This window comes from Pleurodeles waltl, chromosome 11 (assembly GCF_031143425.1).
Source record: "Pleurodeles waltl isolate 20211129_DDA chromosome 11, aPleWal1.hap1.20221129, whole genome shotgun sequence".
NCBI classification, from domain to species: domain Eukaryota; kingdom Metazoa; phylum Chordata; class Amphibia; order Caudata; family Salamandridae; genus Pleurodeles; species Pleurodeles waltl.
The window spans coordinates 950,356,206-950,378,105 of record NC_090450.1 but is presented as its reverse complement, the minus strand read 5'-3'; the positions used below and the strand labels follow the sequence as shown (position 1 = coordinate 950,378,105).

General features: G+C 45.4%; 2 long non-coding RNA genes across 4 annotated transcripts in view; one reads left to right on the top strand and one right to left on the bottom strand.

The window, feature by feature from the left end:
- The window catches only part of LOC138266395 (uncharacterized), a 109,860-nt gene extending 108,308 nt beyond the window's left edge, over positions 1–1,552 (bottom strand). The window contains exon 1 of the long non-coding RNA XR_011199499.1: positions 1,415–1,552. This is a non-coding gene — a long non-coding RNA (uncharacterized lncRNA). The remainder of the gene's footprint in view (positions 1–1,414) is intronic.
- Positions 1,553–1,612: 60 nt separating this feature from the next.
- Positions 1,613–21,900, top strand: part of LOC138266389 (uncharacterized) — a 517,771-nt gene continuing 497,483 nt past the window's right edge. For all 3 annotated transcript variants that reach the window (XR_011199495.1, XR_011199496.1, XR_011199497.1), the window contains exons 1-2: positions 1,613–2,038; positions 19,252–19,364. This is a non-coding gene — a long non-coding RNA (uncharacterized lncRNA). The remainder of the gene's footprint in view (positions 2,039–19,251; positions 19,365–21,900) is intronic.

Genomic DNA, 21,900 nt, shown 5'->3' with positions numbered 1-21,900 from the left:
CCGGCACGTGCTTTCAGATGCGCTCTCATGCGCTGGCTACTTCCTGTAGTAACATGGCTGCCGCATACCTCGTGTGATAACATGGCCGCCATTTTTCAAGGTATCACTGAATTATTTTTGCGATATTAAACTGTATGTTACAAAACATGGAATTCTGTGCTTCTGACAGTGTCTTAAGTAAGTTACTCTTGTGAATGGGGAAGGAAGAGGGCTCAGGCACGTGAGATGCAACCGTGCATCACGCGGCAGCAGAACTCTATTTAGTTTACCTGGGTCACAGGTGCTTACAAACATTTACGCAAGGGCCATAATCTATAGTCTGTGGTGAGCCCAAGGGCCGCATTGATGCTAGCGGGATGGAGGTGGGGGTTTGTGGGTGGCTGAATGGTGCAGGATACTTTATTAGCTTCTTTTCCTTTACTTCAATTAGTTTGTAAATAAAAACGTGCCCACTTATTTAACATCTTTCAATCTTAGTGCTGTCTGAAGTAAATAGGAGCTAAGCGCTGCTGTTAACCCGGGGCCGCAAGTGAAGGTTATGAGGGCCACAGGCAGCCCAGACCGTACTTAGAGATTCAAATAAATAGTTTGTTTAGTTTGCATTCTGGGATATGTAGTCCTGGTATGATACTAAAAGAGACTAAGACTCCCAGAATGCAAAATGAAAACCTGGACAGGATGAGCTTCTTATGCACGGACCTGGGATTTCTTACCACTGCGTTGACTCCTTCCTCACCTCGAGTTCCAAACAAAGGCACGTCACCTCAGGAGCACTGACATTGTGGCCGCCACTGCTAGGCATCCATTCACCTCTTGTAAAAATAAATCCAGCCACTGCAGCGAGTAAAACATTCATTTCTAGTTTATATTACCGTAAAGAAGGGGTTGTTTGAAACAATACACAAGACTACATGTGTGCTTAAAATGTTGAAAGGTGGCGTTCTATGTATAAATATATGTGTATAAGCATCAGTGGCGTAACGTAGAATGATGCCCCCTGTGCAGTTTGAAGAGGGGTCCCTGAGTTTTCCATATCTCACAGATATTTCTAGGCCCAGTGCGGTTTGGGGCCCCCCGAAGGGATGGAGCCCCCCTAGCCACAGAGGCCCCTGATAAACATATAGACACTCCCGTCACGGTTGCGTCTTCCCAGCAGTTTGCGGGGCTCTGGGGTTAAGCAAAAGCCCTAAGCAGCATGCTGAGCAGACTATTGGAACCTTTGAAAGGCTGCTGGGCGTGGAGTCGGCTCGTTCCGTCTTTTCATGTCGTATGTTTCCGGTTTTTCACTTACAATTCATGGCAAAAGTTTATTTAGTCGGCTAGAAGCAAAAAAAAAAAGACAACAAGAACCAAAATGCGTCGTTTCTGTTGGCTGTGACATGGGAGTGTGGCAGAAAGAGCCTGCCGGGAGTACCTCGGTCTCCAGGTCGGCCCCAGCCTGCAGCGCTATCCGGCCCCAGCCTGCAGCGCTATCCGGCCCCAGCCTGCAGCGCTATCCGGCCACTGCCTGCAGCGCTATCCGGCCCCAGCCTTCTGCCCGGCGGTGACGTTTCCGCTCTAGCTTTGTAAACAGAGCGACGTCATATCCTGCCTCTTGTTTTTATAATGGGCGATCAAGGCAGCCCCCTCACCCCTGTGAAGGTGTTAATTGGGTCCCATCAGAAGCCGTGCACTTCCGGGTCCAGGATTTCACGTCACAGCTCCTGACCCATCGCTGCCACTATCCGCCTTCTTTTTCAATAATAAAAATATATGGTTGGGCCGTTGCCCTCCTATCCATTTTTGAGATTTTACTTTTTCTAACACTGCCTGTTTCATCTATTTTATTTCGTTTTCAGTCCATTTTTGCACCCTGCTCCCCTTTCATGTGTGATACCTTCAACCAGCTGAGTTTTCTTTCCAACAACGTCGAAACGTTGTCCCTTTTAATTTTACATTTATTTAAACTGCGAGTTCCAGAATGCAACGTGCACAGGACTGGCAGAAAGGGAAGGCTTCATCTGAACTGATCTGAATGATGACATTCTTCACCATAATGGTAAGTAGCTCATCCATTCACCTTACATTCCTGTTTAAATGTTCACAAATTCGGGAGTACGAGAACCAGAACTAAGATTAAAACTGGTCTGGCTGGGCCACACTGGCGTCTCTTGGGAAGTTTTTTAGGGGAGCACCTAAAGGGGTCACAGATAAAACGGGAGGTGTTGCCTGTCACCACCAAACGTGAAGCGCGCACGGCACAGGTGCCCATGTACCGAGTACCTTTAAATTATGAAACCGAACCCTACTCATGCCCGAGGGTGAAGTATGCTTCCCCTCTTGTCTGAACCCCGCCTGGAGCCCCCAGACGCAGCTAGAAGGGAAGCCGCAGACAGGGCCAGCATTAAATGCTGACGTCCGTGCTGACCTATATGGAGCCGGCCTTTGTGAGGAGCACGCGCCATGTTTCTTCAAGTTCACACTGGATCAGAGATGGGAAGATGTCCCCTCGGGGCTCTTGTGCCCAAGACAGTCTTTTTTTTTGCACCCCCAACGACCTCCTCCACGGATTCCCTCACTACTACCCTCAGAAAGTGCCCCTCGTCTCTTCATAGCCCCTCTCTCACATGCATATCAGTTGATTTATAGCGCTAATCATACCAGTGCGGGGCATCATAGCACTGTACACCACGCACATTTATATAGAAACAATGTGTGTAAATCGATCTATAGGAAATGTTATACAAGACATGGAGTGATACAGGGTGTAGGGGGTTATGGGTCATCTTACTCGCAGGCAGTATATTTTAAGAGTATTTGGTCTGAAGGACAAACTCGAGATTTAAAATGCTCCTCAGAAGTTGGGGTTTGGCTTTACTAATAATGTATTCCTACCCAAAACAAACCCTTTTAACAACATTAGAATAACGAGGGATTGGGGAAAATAATGTTCTCACTGATACCATGCAGTTTGCAAGCAGCTCTTTGACATTTCATAGGTCACTGTGTGATATTAGGATGGTAAATTATGAACTGCTCATAACAAGCATATCTGACAAAAGCAGTAACCCACTGAGCCATCCACCCACATAAAGTTCTGTAATCTGCTCGGTTCACATCCTTTGCAGCAGGAATATAATAACCCTCTGCAGTACACTGGGATGAGTCAAACCTGCCATTAGACAAACTTCCACCTTGTTCCAGCAGGAACATTAATCACCAGAGCTATCTTGAAATGTGTATGGTTGCCTGAAAACTGCTGGAAACATAAGTAACTCTGCAGCAGGTGCTGTGAATCCACAAGTTAATTCAAAATAACAGCGGCCCCCGAGCTCAGCTGCACCGGCCATACTGCACTAAAGCTGCCCTTGCCTGGGCAACACGAGGTCAAAATATGCTTTTGAAAAAAAAAAGTAACAAGGTGTCTCTCTACTTAAATGCCAGCAAACCAAGGAGTGAATGGACATCTACCCTGATCTCGACTGCATTTGTTAAATATGTATGTGAAATGTGGTACATATATAGCACAAAACTAGCAAAAAAGCTGTAGAGCGCTACACAGGGTCCAAGCCAAGGAGACAGTCAAAGTGGTATCGGAGGGGTGTATACTTCAAGAGTAACTGGACTGTAAATGCATCGTGGTGTAGTGAATGTGTCCTGGCAGCAGGTGTGCAAAGATTACTGTTGTTTGTGTGTGGGGAAGACGATGCTAAGCTGCATCCAGTCCTAGATAACCGTAAACTTCTTTTTGCCATGGATGGAAGCTGCTACCACAGTCAGGCATTTCTTCTTCACACTTGGAACCGATTTTCTGGAAGTGGGCAAAAAGACCATTCACCTTTAGAAGTGGTTTTGCTACTTGAAACTCTTCTCGGTTCACATGCTATGCAAAATACCCCCATCTAGTGGCTGGGCCTGGAAATGTCCTTAAATTGCAAAAAAATAAAACAAATCTAGCTTGGCCATCAACCATGAGGCAGTCAGTCTGCCTCACAGAAACATAATTTGCAAGCCCTCAATGTCCTAAAACGCGACCCCTATTTAGGTTTTTTTTTTCTGCTGGAGAATTCCGTGGTGCACAAAGGAGCTCTGACAGAAAAGGAGGTACATTGAGAACCACCAAGAAGCTGAAAGTAGACTACGTCAGAGAACGTGTTTCAGGGTAATTGTTAAGAAATGAGTCACTTACCTACAACAGTAGTTTTGCAGTTTTCCCTGTACATAGCCGTACAGCGATTTCCAGCCCTTATGTGCAGTCTCCCCCGTGGTAAGGTATAGGAAAAAAGTAAAAACGTTTATTCAACAAAACAAAATAGTAAAAATATCTTTGTTATTTACTGTTGTAAATTCATTTTATATATTTTAAAGGTAGAATCAAATAAAAATATGCTGCAGCACTAGTAACTTCATTTTGATTTAAATCTTTAACTTTAATATATTAAATTACATTTAAAAATACTGAACATTAAATTAAAAAATAAAATCCCACCCTAAGTAAAAAAAAGCATTTTTATCATGCATTAAAAGCTAGAAAAATTATACATAGAATTAATTAGTAGTAATTTAATTATATTTTAATAAAACGAGTATATCAATTTTAAATAAAAAATGTTAACTGTTTTAATAGTAATTGTTCTTGTTTTATATTTTTTAACAGAAAATTATATTTAACTATTCTAAAGAATTTATTTTTAATGTACTACAAATGCCAAATGGGGTTTTAAGTCTCTACCTTCATTATTTTCTATGGGAAGGTGTAGCAGTGGTTAGCAATGTGCGGTGGTGGACTTCAGCTTTAAACTGGGATAATTTGTTGCAGTTTTGGGCCCATTTTTGCTGTAGTAACTTACGAAGTGTTGTTTGTGAATAGCAGTGGGCTTACTCTTCTATGGGTGTTTGCCTGTCCCTCTCTAAACACTTCCTAACCTTCTCTAAACCCCCTCCTTTGTCTTCCTTAATCACCTCCACTTTAGTTGTAAGTATTCCTTATTTTTAAGCCACTCTCCTCTGCCCCTCCCAGGTTTACTACTAAAATGTATACTTGTGCGGAGACCCTGCAGTTACCTGAGATTTCTGCACAGAAAAAGGTAGGAGAGGCATAACCACCACACATACGTTTGCGATTAGTACTATTGAAATACTACTAAATGTACTACAAAAAGCAATTCATGGCTAGGCCCAAGGTCTTCACTTTGTGGGCAAGTGGAGCTGCTGCAATACTAGGACACTTATTGCCCATGCCAAAAAATGATGCAAATGCAATGCAAAAAAGTATAAATATGGAACCAAACGTCTCCCTCTAGTACCGCCAAGTTATACCACTGGCACGGAACACTTCTAAATGGCTACATATCCTACATGGATGGAACAAAGCCAGATTGCAGTAATTTGGCCTGTCTTCCTTAAAGAGGGTGTGAGGGTGCTCGGGCCCTGATTCTGTCCTTGAAAAGAGCACTGAAAAAAGTTTGGAAAAAATGAGGCATATAGTGCATTTTAGAGCACAATTTGCATTTAAATCTAGCAAAGAGACACAGGTTCCAAAAGGCCATTCACAGTAGTAAGAGGCGGGTTGTGTTCATTCCTTTGCCTCATTCTTGCTGTCTCGTGGTAAGACAGTTAGGGTGACATGTCTTCTCTCTATGGCATGGGGGTGAAAATGTCTCTTCAGTCTATGGTATGGAGTTACAGGGGGCGATGTCTCTTCTCTCTGTAGCTTGGGGCAACAGAAAGTAGTTGATGTCTCTTTGCTTTATAGTATTGGACAACAGAGAGAGTAATGATGTCTCTTCACCTCTTTGTGGCACTGTGTGACTCACAGAGCCTGCTAAGCAGATTTGTGAACGTCAGACTGCATACACTTTCCACTAGAGCAATGGAATTTTGCATTTAACAACTATTTTTGTTGAGCTGCTGCAAATGGTTTTGTTGCAGTGGTTGGTCGGTGGAAATGTCAGTTTAGAAAGGTATTGCATTTTAAAGATATCTTCAGAAACACCATTTGCTCCAACAGAGTGGTGTAAAAATTGTAATAGGTATAAAGGCAGGGCCACTGGAATTATGCAGTAGTGGCAGGGTTGACTAAATTATGCAGCACAAAAATGCAAATTATGTGGCACAATGCAGCACATTTAGTGATATTATTACTTCATTATTTGGTCATTTTTACACTTTTTAACGTCTGGGCATAGGTTGCACCTTATTAGTAGAAGTAGAATCAAGCTCTACCTGGCTGATGAGCCCATAATAAGGGTGAAACCAGTCCTGGATTGCTTGTGTCTGGTTTAGGGAGGACCTGGCTTGGCAGTTCAGGCTGGACGGTTCTCATTGGAGCAGGGTCAAGGCAGATATTCATATGGCTGGGTCCAAACTGAGGTGGCCGGGTGGGCTGAAAAATGATGGATTGGGATGCGGCCTTAGTGATCACCAGTGGCTGAGATTAATTCAAGCATTCCATCCATCACTTTGTTTTTTGATGCCATTTTATTGCAGCAGGCACACTGGTGGCACAAGATAAAAGAGAGGAGGGAAGAGAGAGATATGTTAATGAAAGAAGCAGAAGGAAAGAGAGATGATGAAGAGAGATCACAGGGAGAAGGAGAGAGAGAGAGACAGAAAATGGATGGATATGGTTCTCCGGCCAGCCCTGAACTGGTGGCACAATTTCACAAATCATAGCCCATGTGACACTACATATGTCAGTATTAAAAAACTGTTTTTCGCACCAGAGTTTGCAATACCCCTTTCCACGAGTTAGGTCGCCTGCATAATGATATGCAAGTTCAAATACCTGACACAGAAAACACATAACCAAGTAATTTGAAGGCATTTAAGTGCTTTAGGCTAGATCCCCCCAAATACCCAGTGGTGTTCAGTAATTTTGTTTGAGGTGGGCGGGCAGGCCACACATGTGCACATATATTCATTCACTCACATCCATGCATTGAGACACGTGTGCACACATTCACAACACTCATAACAAATTCATACATTTATACATGCAAGCACACACGCTCCAAACATTTTTTTAAAAACGGACCTGCCCTGCAGCTTCAGGGAGAAAAGCCTCTGAGGTCCCAGGAGAATTAGGACTACTGCTTTCTCTGACTCATCACAGAATGCTAACCCCACCCCACTCTGTGACGAGGTGTCACTGATTGACACTTGGCCCTGGACACTTCAGAGCATAAAACTGAAGTGCCCAGGTCCAAAGAAATCAGTGATGCTCCCCCTCGTCATGAGGGGGAGGGCCTCAAGGCACTTTTTCCAGGCTGAGGAAGTCACACGCAGAGGGCTGTGAAATCCTCAGCCTGGCAAAGTTCACTCAGGCAGCCAGGATCCTGCACATTTAGGGCATGTCTAGCTCCTGGCTGCCTGAGCTGAACAAGAAGAATGTCTGTCAGGCTGTCCTTTGCTCAGCCTGACAGACACTCTTCTCTAAAAAAAGGTGAGGGTGTGTGGCCCTTTCACCTGTATGAACGGACCACTGCTGCAAATACGATTTTGTTTTTTCCTTACTGCTCTAAAAAAAACAGCCTTAGAGTCCCATTTAAACCCAGACAGGGACTCGTTTACTGTAAGAGTTCCCACTAGTGCTGCAAGAGCACTTCAACAAAATTGGCCATTTCCACTCAGCCAATGTCTGTCATGGCTCAATGGACATCTGTGTTTTTGCATTTCAGAAAAAAATATCCAAAAATGGAGGGTTGCTTCTGAAAAAGAAAAAATGATGGCCCATGCTTTACATGGTGGTCTTGGGCAGAGTCGATTGACCCATCTAAACAGAATTGGACCTTAGAAATGTCAGCTCTCTTACTGCTGCCAATGTGTTTCCATTGGCGGAGCCAGCTGATCTCCACCACGTAGTTTCCCACCAGTGCTTAATTTGAGCCAGTGGTTTCCGGTGCACAGCTCCAGCACTTATTTTTGAGGGCTGGCACTTAATTTTTCAGCCTCAAGCATTTACTGCGAGCAAAAGATACATATGGGTAAGACAGAGGAAGAAAAAATGTCACAAAGGGGGAAAGCAGCAAGCTGCAAGAGTGAGCTGAAGGGGCAGGAAGTGTCCGATTAAAGGGGCAGAGATGGCTTCAGGATTACGCTGCCTCAGTATTCCGTGTTCGCACATTTAATTGCAGCAGCCACGTGTTTCAAAGGAGAGCTTTGGGCGCCAGCACATTTTTATTTACAAATTAGGCACTGTTCCCTACCTCTAGTTTAAGTAGTGATATCATAAGGCAGGAGGTAGTGAAACACTTTTGGCAGGTTTCCCATGACTGCCCATCTCTAAATAAGGCCCTTAGTCTTCCCTACACCAGTGGTGGGACCATTAAGAAGAGAATGATTCTTCACTGCTGAGATAAACTGCTGTAATCCACAGGGGTAGGTCTCTGCAGGTTCAACTTTATCTACCTCTCTTTGCTGACCCGAGACCACCTGTTGTGTAAACTTGAGATGTAATTTTGTTGGTCTTTAAGAACAAAAGAGATGAGTAATTCCGTTAGGACAGCCTCCCCTTTTTTCATCCATCCATCCACCCGTTCACTCATTCAGTCATTCTTCCTTCCTTTCATTCATCCAGCCATCTCTCCACCCACCCTTTCACTCACACATCCATCCTTCCTTTCACTCGCTTAAGCCCCCCCCACCTTCTCACATTGAGCTGCAGACAGAAGAAGCCCAACAAGAACACCACCCTCGAAGTAGCTGCTAAAGCAGGGGTTCACAATACCCTCAGATGTAGCCTTCATACTGGTGTGTGTATCCTCTGCTTTGCCCAGGTTCCAATGCTCACCAATCCTTCCACTGACTCCTAGTTGACAAGCAAATTCAATTTTATATTCTCTGCATCGCTCATAGCACCTTCTACCAAAGTAGCCCTTTTTTTTTCTTTCTGGGTTTCCGCTTGATTTTGATACTCTAGTTTCCAGCTGGAGTTTGTGGACCCATTTCTACTAGGATCTCATCCTGGAGTGTTTCTTGTTCTAAAGGTTCCTTTCCCACCTTATTGTTCCAAGTCATACTGCCTCACACAGATTTTGTGGGCTGAAATTAACAGCTTCAGGGATGACCATTGAATGAGCTCCTATTTCTGCGTTTGAAAATATAGGGCCAGATTTTAAAAGGTTTTGCATCTCCCTTGCACCAAGTAAGGGTGAGATTTATCAAGCCACGCAAGGCTGTCTTGCGTGGCCCTTTAATGCAAGGCAGTACAAATCACTGCCTTGCGTTACTCTGCCCCAGGGAGGGGTTCCATTGGTGGAGCATTAGTGTTCCCACGCATCCACCCATAGACTTTGGTGCATTCTTAGATTTGCCATTAGTGGTAGACCTGTGGAATGCATCAAGGAGAAATATCTCTATTTCTCCACGTTTTTCCCTCTTTCCACCTGTGCTGCATTCTGTAGCAGATGTAGAAAGAGGAAAATGCCTCAGGATTATTTTTGTGCAGGAAGGTGTCCCTCCCTGCACAAAAACAATCCTGCCTACAGCACAGGCACTCTTGCAACATAACGCAATGGTGCCTGTGTTAGCACTAGGCAGCCAAAAGTGTGCCAGTGCTAGGAAAGGACAGGAATGCACTGTATAATGTTAAATATGGCACACTCCTGCCCTTTCACCCAAGGCAGCAAGATGACTTACTGCATTGTGCTGCATTAAAGATGGATAAATATGCTCTATAACGTCCCACAGAGAAAGGGTAGACACAACAGATACAGCATCTGGCGCCATCTAGTGGTATTTCTTATCTTAGCTGCTTCATGTTACCAGCGTCCTCATTAATAAACAGGGCAGGCGTTATAGCAGTACCCTAGGGTACTAAAAATGATGTTCCTATACCCCTCCTGGTGGCCTTGACTCTGTATTTGCTGTCATATGGATGCTAATTATCTCACCCATGATACAAGCCATAAGTAAGGCTACCGGTTTTATGGTACTTATATTTTTAACATTTCCATCTGCATTTATCCATATTTATTTTGTGTTTTGAGAACAAATAGAGTTGCAAAATGGTATATTTCCACATTTATTTAACTGATAAACATGCACTTGTACTTTTCTGCTTGTCACATTTTAGCAAGTTAAGCCATCAAATAAAGCGAAACACTACACCCACAGGTAAACATCAGCATTGTAATACTAATATATGTTAACAAATGTCTGTGTTTAGGGAAGTCTCAACCTGTTTTTTTTTGTAACTCCCCGTGCTGTCTATCTGCTCAGCTGTTGTTCTGGAAATCACGAAAGACAACATGGAGAGTTACCTAAAAGAAGCCCAATTTCTGTATTTTTCCACATTTAAAAATAAATACAGACAGGAAAAAACCTTTTTTCTGTCTCCATTAATTTGTAAAAATCAGTAACAACAGAAAACTGGGAGCGTTAGCTAAAAGCAAAGCATAGCCGTTAGGCAGGGCCACTGTAATTATGTGTCAGGAGAGGGCCAAATTATGCAGCAGTGTTAAGCAAATTATGCAGCAAGAACCCCAAAATTATGTGGAATAATGCAGCACATTTTATAGTGCTATTACTTCATTATTTTGTCATTTTTAAACTTGGTATCTGGGCATTGCTTTCACCTCATTATTACCAGTTTAATACCCAAGTATAGCAATAAGCAACAGAAAGGTGACCAGTCCAGCTTTGCAAAGGGCCCTCCACTATGCTACAAGATGTGTCACAGAATTTTGAGTAACTTCTAAAATGTTTGAGCTAGAAACATTTTTTTGTTAAAATCTACAGATTATGCGGCAGGTGATGCATTATGTGGCAAATCAATAACAATGCAAAAATCGAGGCGGCCGCACAATTGCTTAATTCTAGTGGCCCTGCCCTTAGGGTATCCTGGGTGGGTCCTAGCAGTCTTAGCAGGCATTGCTTACATTGTTCTACTACTTTGCATTATAAATGCAGGAGTGCAAATAACTGTTGCAAATGAATGGGAATCAAAAACAGACGTTGCCATCATGCACCTGAGAGACCTTGTTCGCCTATCCGAAGGGAAGTTTCCGACGTGTAAGCTAAACTGTACGCATCCTGCATTCTACAAGATCTGCAAGCTGGGGGTAACAGGAAAAACCTCATTCTTAACACCCAGACGGGGTTTAGGCCAGGTATAAAAACAACAACAAACCTACTGGCACTTACCATTCTGTCCGAAAACACCAAAATGAGTAGAACATGTCTATTTGCATACTTTTTAGAACTCAAATCAGCCTTCAACCGTGTACCTGGTAATCAATTAAACCAATATAAATAGGTAGTAATGGTATAAGCTACTGCACCTCCCAGTGTAGTCCAAACTTGGTGCATATAATACGTTAGCTCACAAGCGGTGCAGGTGGTCAGGTGCCCTACTACCCCAAGGCACAAAAAAGTGTATACAAGTATACACTAAGTAAAATGGATAAATACGACCACAGCACACAGAGAGCATATACAGTAATGAAATACAAGTGTAAACTTTGGTAAGTCAAATCCTTTGATGGATAATATAGTCCTTCTTCTTTATTTTCCAGAGGGATATTTACTTGTGTCGGTAGTTATAAGTCAATAGGCGCAGCCAATCAAACACAGCCAACACATGTTTCGTCACACAGTGACTTTTTCAAGGCTAGACTGTAGACACATAGGTAGAAAATCCAATTTAGGAAAAAGGTGGGAACGGAGCTGTATCCCAATAAGTGTGTAGTGAAGATTCTTGTTCGGGTGTCACAAGGTATCCAGAAGGATTCCAAAGGACCTTGGTAAGTCCTCCACGCTGTGTAAACGTGCACGCTTTCAATTCTGATCAGAATTACAAGCGTGCACGTTTACACAACGTGGAGGACTTACCAAGGTCCTTTGGATTCCTTCTCTCGCAAATACACTCAACATTGACTAAGTTTTGGTGCACATTACCTTGTCATCTACGGTCATCTACTGAAGGTAATGGAACCTCAACTCATTCCAACAGTGGCTTACGGCCTGGAAATTATGCAAGGTAAGGAAGCCAACTTTCTATACCAGCTGAACACAAACGTTTATAAAGCAGTCTTCACCTTGCCGAAATAAACCTTCCATCACAGGTAAGGCTTGGATTTGGGCTCAAATCAAAAGCAACAAAGAATGAACCTTTTTATAAAGTTGTGCCACAAACTCCGGCCAGCTGAGAGTGGGTCCCTGAATAGTTTATGCTGGCAAGAGATAGAGGCGCCATTAAAAGACAAACTAGCAAGTTCCTGGGGTTAATATTTAAGCAAGGCCTTAGAAGAACTAGGTGTCCAGGACACATGGGATAGCAACATAGGAAAAGCAGCTTTCAGCCGCATAACAAACTCATCAGCAAAACACCAGTCATTTATCCAAGATAAGAATTCCTTTGCAAAGAGGTGGCACGCCTGGACAGTGGTGAACTCTCATAGAAGGCTAAAGCCTCAGGCGTATATGTCTGCCCACTTCTCTGCTGCATTAAAAAGATCGTTCATGCTATACTGGGACATTAAGGATCTTATTCCATTATGGAAGGCCAGTTCGACCATCTTATGTTGTTGGCTATGCGGATATACAACTGAGGCCCGTATTTATGCATTTTTTAGCACCCCATTTGCATCATTGTTTGACGCAAAAGCGGCGCAAACTTATAGAATACAATTATATTTTGTAAGTTTGCGCCGCTTTGCGTCAAAAAATGATGCCTATGCGGCGCTAAAAAACTATAAATATGGGCCCAAGTCGATATTGCATGTCCTGTGTACGTGTCAAACAGTTTTAGCAGCCAGGAAGAACCTACTCAAACCTTTATTTCCGGAATGCCACATCCGTTCTTGCATCCAAGCGGTCACAACATGGACGTGCGGAGATTGCGTCACCCTGGCGTTCCGCGGGACTATGGGCCAGATGTACGAAAGGTTTTACCCATTCTGTGTCTATGGGAAAAAGCTTTTGTACATATGGCCCTATATTCTTAAACCTGGTGACAAGTCTTTCAAGTAACACCACGATCAGGGCCGGAAAGGAATAGAATACACCTGCACGCAGTCAGTACCACAACAGGGCACCCCAGAGGCCAAGCTGAAGGCGCAAATCTGTGAATTACTCTCCAGTAGGCACAAGAGTATACCGCAGAAAGGACTGATGACGATTTTGCGGTACAATTTACTTTTATGTTAGTGCGGACTATAAAGGGAAGCATCCGGGCACAGGTGGTCACAGCTGAGTCTTGCATCATAAGGTGTATTCAGAAAGCCATTGGTTACATGAGTAGCTAGCCCCTTAGAAGCGGGTAGCCGAGGGGGTTCATTGTGATTTTATTTGTATGCAATGGTTTTCATTAACAAAGCAATACACTTAAACGAACTATCTGAAGGACCCTTGTCCAGTTCTGGCACTGCGCCTGGGATCTTTCTAGCTGGGGATAGTACTAATGTTTTTTGGCACAATGTATCGTGATAGAGTAGCAATGTCATGACTGGCGACAGAAACTGGGTCGCTGATACATTCTGTGGTCGGAGACTTTCAGAGCTTTATTTTGTTGCCTGGCTCCTCCCCGAGCCTCCCTTCACCACCTTGTCACGTGTTTAGAATGAGCTGCGGCCTCCACCCCTACTGTCCAGGAGGCTCGATGTGTTAAACGCCCCCTGCTGACATCTGCGGAGTGCGGCAGCTGCACAGACTGACCACGCACGCTGCCCAGCCTGCTGTCCTAGGTAATGCGAGGCCCATTAAACGGAGAAACAGTAGCATTCGCTATTTCCAGAGCTCCAACCCTGTTGGGAATCACTACAGGCAAAGAAATGGTTTATCATCTGCACATTTCTTTTTTGTCAAAAGCCATCGCGTAATAAGTACAAACGTGTTTGACAAAAATTATGCCACAAGCCATAGATTCTGATAAATAGGCGCATTACTGGAAGAACAGGGATTTGTTATCAGTCTTTTGATCTTGTAATACAGGGGTGTCCAGAGTGTGTTCTCAAGAGCAAGATAGATGAGTGATGTTTTTTGGGGGGGATATCCGTGTCTGGGTGAACTGGCATGCAATAACTAAACGAAACTCATGTGCATCGGCTATCATGACAAATCTGACATGTACCAGGCATTGCTCCTGGCCCTGGTTGGAAACCTCGCTTCTAACGGGCCAGAGTTGGTAGGGCCGGGGGCACAAGCAGGGTCTGTGCGGAAGTCAGCTGGCGAGCAAACCTGGGTATGTGCCAGTCCAGAGCCGGCCAGTAGCCACAGGGCCGGTTTTAGCACTGGGGGTGCCCTGTGCGACAGTCTGTTTTGTGGCACCCCCCCATGACTACTATTCCCCCACTACCACCTGACAAATCTGTCCCTCATCTCTCCATAGCCCCCCCTTCACACTCATTAAGTTGTTCTAGAGTGCTTGCAAAACCTGGCTTTACTAATCCACTCGTCTCTCCATATAAAATATAATTCTGTTCTTTTCAGCAGGCATATTAACCCTCTAAGCTACTTTATGGGGAGTCAAAGGTGCCACTTAACAAAACTCCCATCTCTCTCCCTAGTAGGAACTTTGTTGTGAGTTATCTTGACATTTGAATTGCTTCCTGAAGGCTGGACCCACAGGGAACTTTCAGCAGGTGCTTTTAATTCGCAAGTTTCGTAAGTTATTGCTAAACACGGCGTCCCCTAAGGTCAGCACCCGGTGCGGCCGCACCGCTCGCACCGCCCTAAAGCCTGCCAAAGAGAAGCCCCCCCTTCCCCCCGTGCGAGCTGCACTGGGCCCTAATGGACATTTAATAGCTGCAGCTCCCTCCCACCTCCTCCAGGGAGCAGTTTCTTAGCGCCTAGTAAAAGCCATCGCTATGTAAAAGAAGCGTCCATCGATCGTGCGTTTCTCGAGGCATTGAACGCTCTACTTTCTTTGATGTGTAAAACAGCTTTTGGTCGTTATCAACCTCTGTCTCCCTCTCTCCCCTGTCTTGTGCTGTTTTTTCTGTCTCTCTCCCTCCCTCCTTAGCTCGCTCCCTCCCTCGCGCTCCTTCCGGTCTCCTGCACCTTAGGGGACGTCCCTTGCGGTCAGATATCGCAGGGCGGGATGGCCCCAGCGCCTCGGTGATACCAATGTGCCCCAGGCCTGCAGAAAGCGGGCGCACGTGCCCACCGCACCCCAAGGCCATTTTTAATAATACAGCTCCCCGTGTCTTCTTTTTCTCTCCCCCACCCCCTTTGTCTTTCACCCTCTTTCTTTCTCCTCTCACATCTTTCTCATCTATTTTCTCGCTCTGATTTCCACCTCCGCTCTCACTGTTTCCCTGTATCATTTTTATTTTGTTTTCTCTTTGTCATCTTTTCCTATTTCATCTTTCTCTTTTCTCTGATTCCCTCCGGTCTCCCCCTGCTTTCACCCCCCATCTCCATCCCTCCCTTTCCTTCTCTCTCCCTTTTGATGGCCCCCTTCTTTCGTGCCCACCTTTTATCTCACGTACTCCTTCTTGCTTTCTGTTCTTTATCCATGTTATTTGCACACTCACTGATCCTCTACCCTCCCATTATGTTCTCTTTGTCTCATAGCTTTTTTCTTCTATCCCTCATCTTCTCTTTTCTGCCTCTCTCCCTCCACTCTCGCTTCCTCCTCATCTTTCTCTCTCTTCCCCTTTGATTCTTTTTTCTCTCTCTACTCGCTTGTCTCTCGCTGCCCCCCCCCCCCCCCCTGTCTCCCGTGATGTCCCCTCTCCCACTGTGCTATGTGGAGACATGTGAAGGGATCACATTGACATATATCACAAGTCACCAAGCCACAGCAGCTGCTGGTTTCCATGTCTACCCACCACTGTCACCAGTGAGGACCTGCCAAAGACTTCCATTCACCGTTAATTTATTATTTTAACTTCACATTCTCTTCGATCACCCAAAACGTATAAAATTAGAGGAAAGCAAATGTTCTGGCATTAAAGTTTTAAAAGAATATTGACTTTTAAGTAGGGAAACACTCAGAAGCACTTTAGAGACATTCACCAAATTGCACTTAAGTCCACATAAATATAGACTTTGATATTACAAGCCTCCCCCCCCCCCCGCCCCAAACACCCAAAGCAATGCAGAGGACAACAGGATGGTGTGTCAAAATAAGGTATTCAGAGAAAGGGGGAGGGTGGTACTGTGTCTATTTCTGAAGGCCTCGCCTGGGCTATTAAGTCAAATATTAGAAGCTACACCTGGAGTGTTAAGTACTGGTTTTAAGACCAAATTGTGAGGTTTGTAGGAAAGTACCCTCTTTTTGGCATGGTTACCCCCACTGTTTGACTCCTGTCAGTGTGTTTTGACTGGTTTCATTGGGATCCTGCTAACCAGGACCCCAGTGATTGTGCTCCCACCCTCTAAATATGTTTTCTTAGGACTTTGCCCACCCAACAATTGGCATACTGGTGCCCCCATGTAAGTTCCTAGTATATGGTACTTAGGTACCAATGGCATTGGGGCACGAGGGGTTCCCCATGGGCTGCAGTATGTATTGTGCCACCCATAGGAGCCCATGCAAAGTATATCTGCAGGCCTGCCATTGCAGCCTGCGTGAAGAGGTGCATGCACCCTCTCACCACAGGTCACTGTAAGTTACCCCTATGGTAGGCCCTCCTAGCCCAGAGGGCAGGGTGCAGGTCCCTGTGTGTGAGGGCACCCCTTGCATGAGCAGAGTTGTCCCTACAAACTCCAGCTCCATTACACTGGACTTCATAAGTGCGGGGAAGCCATTTTTACCTGTGTATTGGACATAGGTCAAAACCTGTGTCCAGTTACATAATGGTAACGCCAAACCTGGGCATGTTTGGTATGAAACATGTCAGAATCATACCCCAATACTGTTTCCTGTATTGGTTGTATGATTTCATGCACTCTGGGGGCTACTTAAAGGACACCCAGCATTGCTCCTACTAGTCTTCTGGGATTTTCTGGGAAGCCCATGCTCTGCCACCCCTCAGACATGTTACGTCCCCCTGCTGCTTGACCAGATCAGGCAGAAGAAGGCAGAACAAAGGATTTCCTGTGGGAGAGGGAGGCAACACCTCTCCCCTTGGAAATAAGTGTGACATGCTTGGGAGTGGTACCCTCCCCAAGCCACCTGTGTGCTTTAAAGGGCACATTTGGTGCCCTCCTTGCATAAACTGGTTGGCACCAGTCCAGGGAATCCTGGTCCCTGCTGTGGTGCAAAACTGGATGATGGCAAGGGTAGTGACTACTACCTTGTCCATCACCACCCCAGGGGTGGTGCCCAGAGCTCCTCCAGGTGGCCACTTGATTCTGCTATCTTGAATCCAAGGTGGGCAGAGGCCCTTGGGAACATCTGAGTGGCCAGGTCAGGTAGGTGACGTCACAGCCCCTCCTGATAGGTGGTCACCCTGTTAGGTGACCAATCTGCCTTCCTGGCCTATTTAGGGTCTCCCTCTTGGGTGGGTCCTCAGATTTGACGTGCAGGATTCCAGCAGGACTCCTCTGCATCGTTTACTTCATCTTCCGGCTACTGGGACTGTAAGTGGACCCTCCAGGAACTGACAATCTGCAACTTCAGCGACGACTCTGCTCTGCAGCATGGTTTCTCAGGCTCCTTCCAGCACTGCAGCATTTCCCCAGCTGTGCATCCTTTGAGGGCGATGAGTCTTAAGCCTGCTCAAGAAGTAAGAGGGAATCTCCCTTGGAGTGAAGGAGTCATTACCTTGCATCCGCAGGCACCAGCTGCAATGACGACTGGCTGCATGGTTCTTCTTTTCTCCGGAGCTGCGTGGATCCTGCATTACAGGTGGTGGTCTAGAGTGGTCTTCTTGGTCCTGTTTACCAGCTGTCCAACTTAGGAGACAGTAAGCCCTTGCCTCCCCTAGCAGGACATTACCCCTGTGCGCCGTGACTCTTGCAGCTACCAAGGCTTGTTTGTTCCTTCTCCAAGGGTTCTTCAGGCTTCGTGTAGCCTGGCCCCCAGCACTTCTTTCTGTAATGCACAGTCTCATGCCTGCTGCTCCAGCGACGCAGGACACTTCTTCAGGTGTGTTGAGTGGGCCTGACTGCGACTCCTGTGCCTGCTGCCCATGGGGCGCCCGTGGTGGCCGCCTCCTCTTCTTGTGACTCTCCCAGCTGCTGAGGGTCACCCCAGACTCAATTCCTTGGGTCGAGTCCCCTGGACCTCGCTGATCCTCTTCAGCCTTGCAAAACCTTCTTCTCCGGCTTGTTGGTGGTTTTCCATCACCACTGACCAACTGCATCACGACCGCCGACATGGGACATCATTTGTATCCCTTCTGGAACTCCTCTCTGCTCCTGTGCTGCACTGCTGACCTTCTTCGTCCACTGTCGACCAGGTTCTGCATCCACAGAAGGGTGGGTAGTGGCTCCTGCCACAACCAGACACTCATCACAAACTAGTTTGGTCCCCTACCTTTGCAGGTCCTCTTCTGTTGGGATCCACGTTTGGGTTCTTCCATTCTTGTATTCGTTTTGCCCAATCCTTTTCCAACGTCCTCCTGTTAATTTTGGGGAAAACCAGGTACTTACCTCTGCTCTCCTGGTCACTGGGGGTCACCCTGGTACTCACTTCTTGGGGTTCCTAGCTCCTCCAGCTCCCTTCTACTGATTCCACTTCCTTGGGTGGGGACTGCCTTTCAAATCCCACTTTTTTTTAGTATATGGTTGACCCTCCCCTAGGGCGCTCACTGCTTGCTATTGCTTTTACCAATGCCTATTGCTTTCTATGCTATTTTCTGATTGCTAATGTGTATAATAGTGTGTTTCCTTTCCTCCAGTTAGGGTGTTGCTTATACAGTATTTTAGTATTTTTGTTACTATAATAAAGTACCTTTTATTTTTGTAACACTGTGTGGTTTTTTCATGTGTGTAAGTGCTGTGTGACTGTAGTGGTATTGCATGAGCTTTGCATGTCTCCTAGACACGTCTTGGCTGCTCACCCACTGTTACCGTTAGAGAGCCCTGGCTTTCTTGACTCTGCCTACACTTCACTAATAGTGGATACCTGGACCTGGTATAACGTGATAACACCATAGGTGCTCACCACACACCAGGCCAGCTTTCTCCAAGTATAATATCCAGTTATAATAACCTGACCACAGATATTGCTTCCACTTGTGCACAACACATCCAGAGGTTTGCATCGAGTCTGGAAGGACACATCTGGAGAATTGTATCCAGTTCTAATAGCGTGAACTGGGAGACTCGGTCCAGTTGTGGCTCTCACATACAGAAGTTTGTATCAAGCTCTGATGGTAACATCTTTGAAACTGGATAGAGTTGTTATGTCCTGACCTATTATATTGTCTCCAATTCTAGAGAATTTACCCCAAGGTTTGCAATGACCCCTGGCAGCCAGACCTGGAGATGTGTTCCAACTTCTAATGCCTAATCTGGAAAATTGTGTCCAGTTCTGGAAGACCCATTCAAAGGTATGCATCTATAAACCCCATTGGAGAATTGTCTCTATATTTGAACGACAATTGTATTTAACCCTAAAGCTCTCTTGTGCTGCGTTGTCTAGTTTTAGAAGGTACACCCCGAGTATTCTGTCCAGTTTTTTAAATAACCATAAGGCTGTATTTAGTCACAATGCCTATGTCTGGGGTCTTTCAGGCCGTCTCGTAGGCCCATCCTGGAGTATTGTATTCAATATCGCAAATGTATTCTGGAATATTGTATTCAGTCCCAGGGCTGATGTGTATTAAATTCAGTCCTGCTCGGTTCATCTATAGGATTGTATCCATTACTAACTATATCTCCTGGACTATGATACGCAGCCCCAGCCCCTTCTTCTACCCCGTCATAGAGGCTTTTTCATAGGCATCCTATACAGTCCTGGATGCTTCGATAGCGTCTAGAGCCTTCTCCTCGAATACTATCTATAATCTTGGATGTTGGATGAGTATTGGATCTAATCCTGAATCTAGTTTTAGAATGTTCTATCCATTTCCAGGATTTCTAAAGGAGTACTGATCCTTTTCGGAAGTCTTTGTCTAGAATATTGCATCTGCTGGGAGGCCTTTTCTGGAGTGTTGCATCAAGTCTAGAGTCATCAGTCCTGGAAGCTTCATCTAGAGTGTTGTCTCCAATCCTGGGGACTTTGGAGCGCAGTAGGAAGTGCCTGATGCTTGATCTTTAGTATAATGTATATTAACAGGTGCCTCTTCCAGAATATTGTGTGTGGAATATTGTAAAAAGTCCCGAAGGAATCTACCGAGGAATGGCAGCCAGTCCCTGACTGGAATGTTGGATCCTGCCTCTGAGGCGGATTCTGGAGTGTCTGCTTAGTTGTGTAGGTTCACTCTGGGGTATTGCATTGAGCAAGGCTTCCGGTTTCAGTTTTAAAGGCTTCTTTTGAGCACTGGAACCAGTCTTAGAGGCACACCCTGAGGTGTTGGCTGACGTCCAGAACGCTTCTTCTAGAGGGCTGTATCCACTGCCACTGGTATTTTTTTAGGTCGAGCGCTCAAGCGCTTCGACCTGTGTAAGTATTGTGTGTTGTTGTTTTTTTTTTTTTTAAACCAAAAACAAAGCAGTTTTCAGCCTGACGCTCCTCTTCGCCGGTGCCTGGCGCCCTGGTACCCCTAAATTCAGACCACTCCCGCCCCCTCTTACCTCCCCCCCCCCCCCCCCCCCCCCGATATAACTGCAGGCCACTCCCGCCTCCACACACCCACATACACATTTTGAAGACTTCTGCTGTAGGGACACTTTCATTATGTGGATTGTGTGAGAGGTTATTTAAGGCAGGGATCACGTAGAGCTACGTCGCCACCTTGTGGCTAACTGAGGTAAGTCCTCTTTTAGCCTCTAAACCTGTGAGCGGTGCAGGGCAGGTCTGCAGGCAATATGGGGGATAACGAGGTGGGGGCAGGGACCGGACACCTATTTAGTATCTCCTTTGGAAGCCACAGAGGATTAAACCGGACGGGTAGAACAGTGGAAGAGGCTACTTTTGTGCACTCCTGTATGCTGTAAAATTGTTTTCAGCAGACAACAGTGCAGGCAAGCAGCCATTCCTAGTAAAATCCTATACAAGTCCTGTGCTTATACTGACTTAGATGTTGGCACTAAAATGACAGTTTGTTAGTTTTATGTCATCTTGTGGAACAGCGATGCATGAAGAAATGTCGCTCCTCTGTGTGAAACACCCGACCAAAATACTGTGTAGGCGTTTACCACACGCAGGGATGTGCTGCGACTCCTTTCAATGCACCGCAGAGCTGAGAACTGGGGTCTCGTGACCCCGCTACGAAAGCCCCGATTTCCTACATTACTCCTAGTCCAACCCGTCCGTGCCCCGGTCGGAACCACGCGAGGTAAATCCTACCTCAGAGGAAAAAAACAGAAATGCTGAAGAGGCCCCACACCCCCTCAGCCAGGCGTTATAGATTCATGGGCGTCAATTCACCAAAATGCAAGGGGTAGTGGAAGCCACATTACATGGCACTGGACCTTTACTTCACTCACACACACATGCTTACACATACACACACTGTGTCACATACACACACTCTAACCCGCAAGCACGCACACAAGTTATATTTAAAAGCATTTTTTACTTACCGCAGCTGCCAGGAAGAGTCATATTCCAGCTGAATGTACTACATTTTTATTACAGTATAAGTGAATAATAGTTTATTTTTTATCTTTCAATGTAGGAGGCTGGCCTGGTATATAGTGGGTACCTTGTGGTACTTACACCTTGTGCCAGGTCCAGTTATCCCTTATTAGTAGATTAGAGGTGTTCTACCAGCTTAGGCTGATAGAGGTAGCTATAGCAGAGCAGCTTAGGCTGAACTAGGAGACATGCAAAGCTCCTACTATACCAGTTATATCATATAGCACTATATCATAAGAAAACACAATCCTCAGAGTTACTCAAAATATAGGTACTTTATTTTAGTGAGAATATGCCAAAAGTATCTCAGAGGATATAGGGCCAGATGTAGCAAAGGGTTTTTC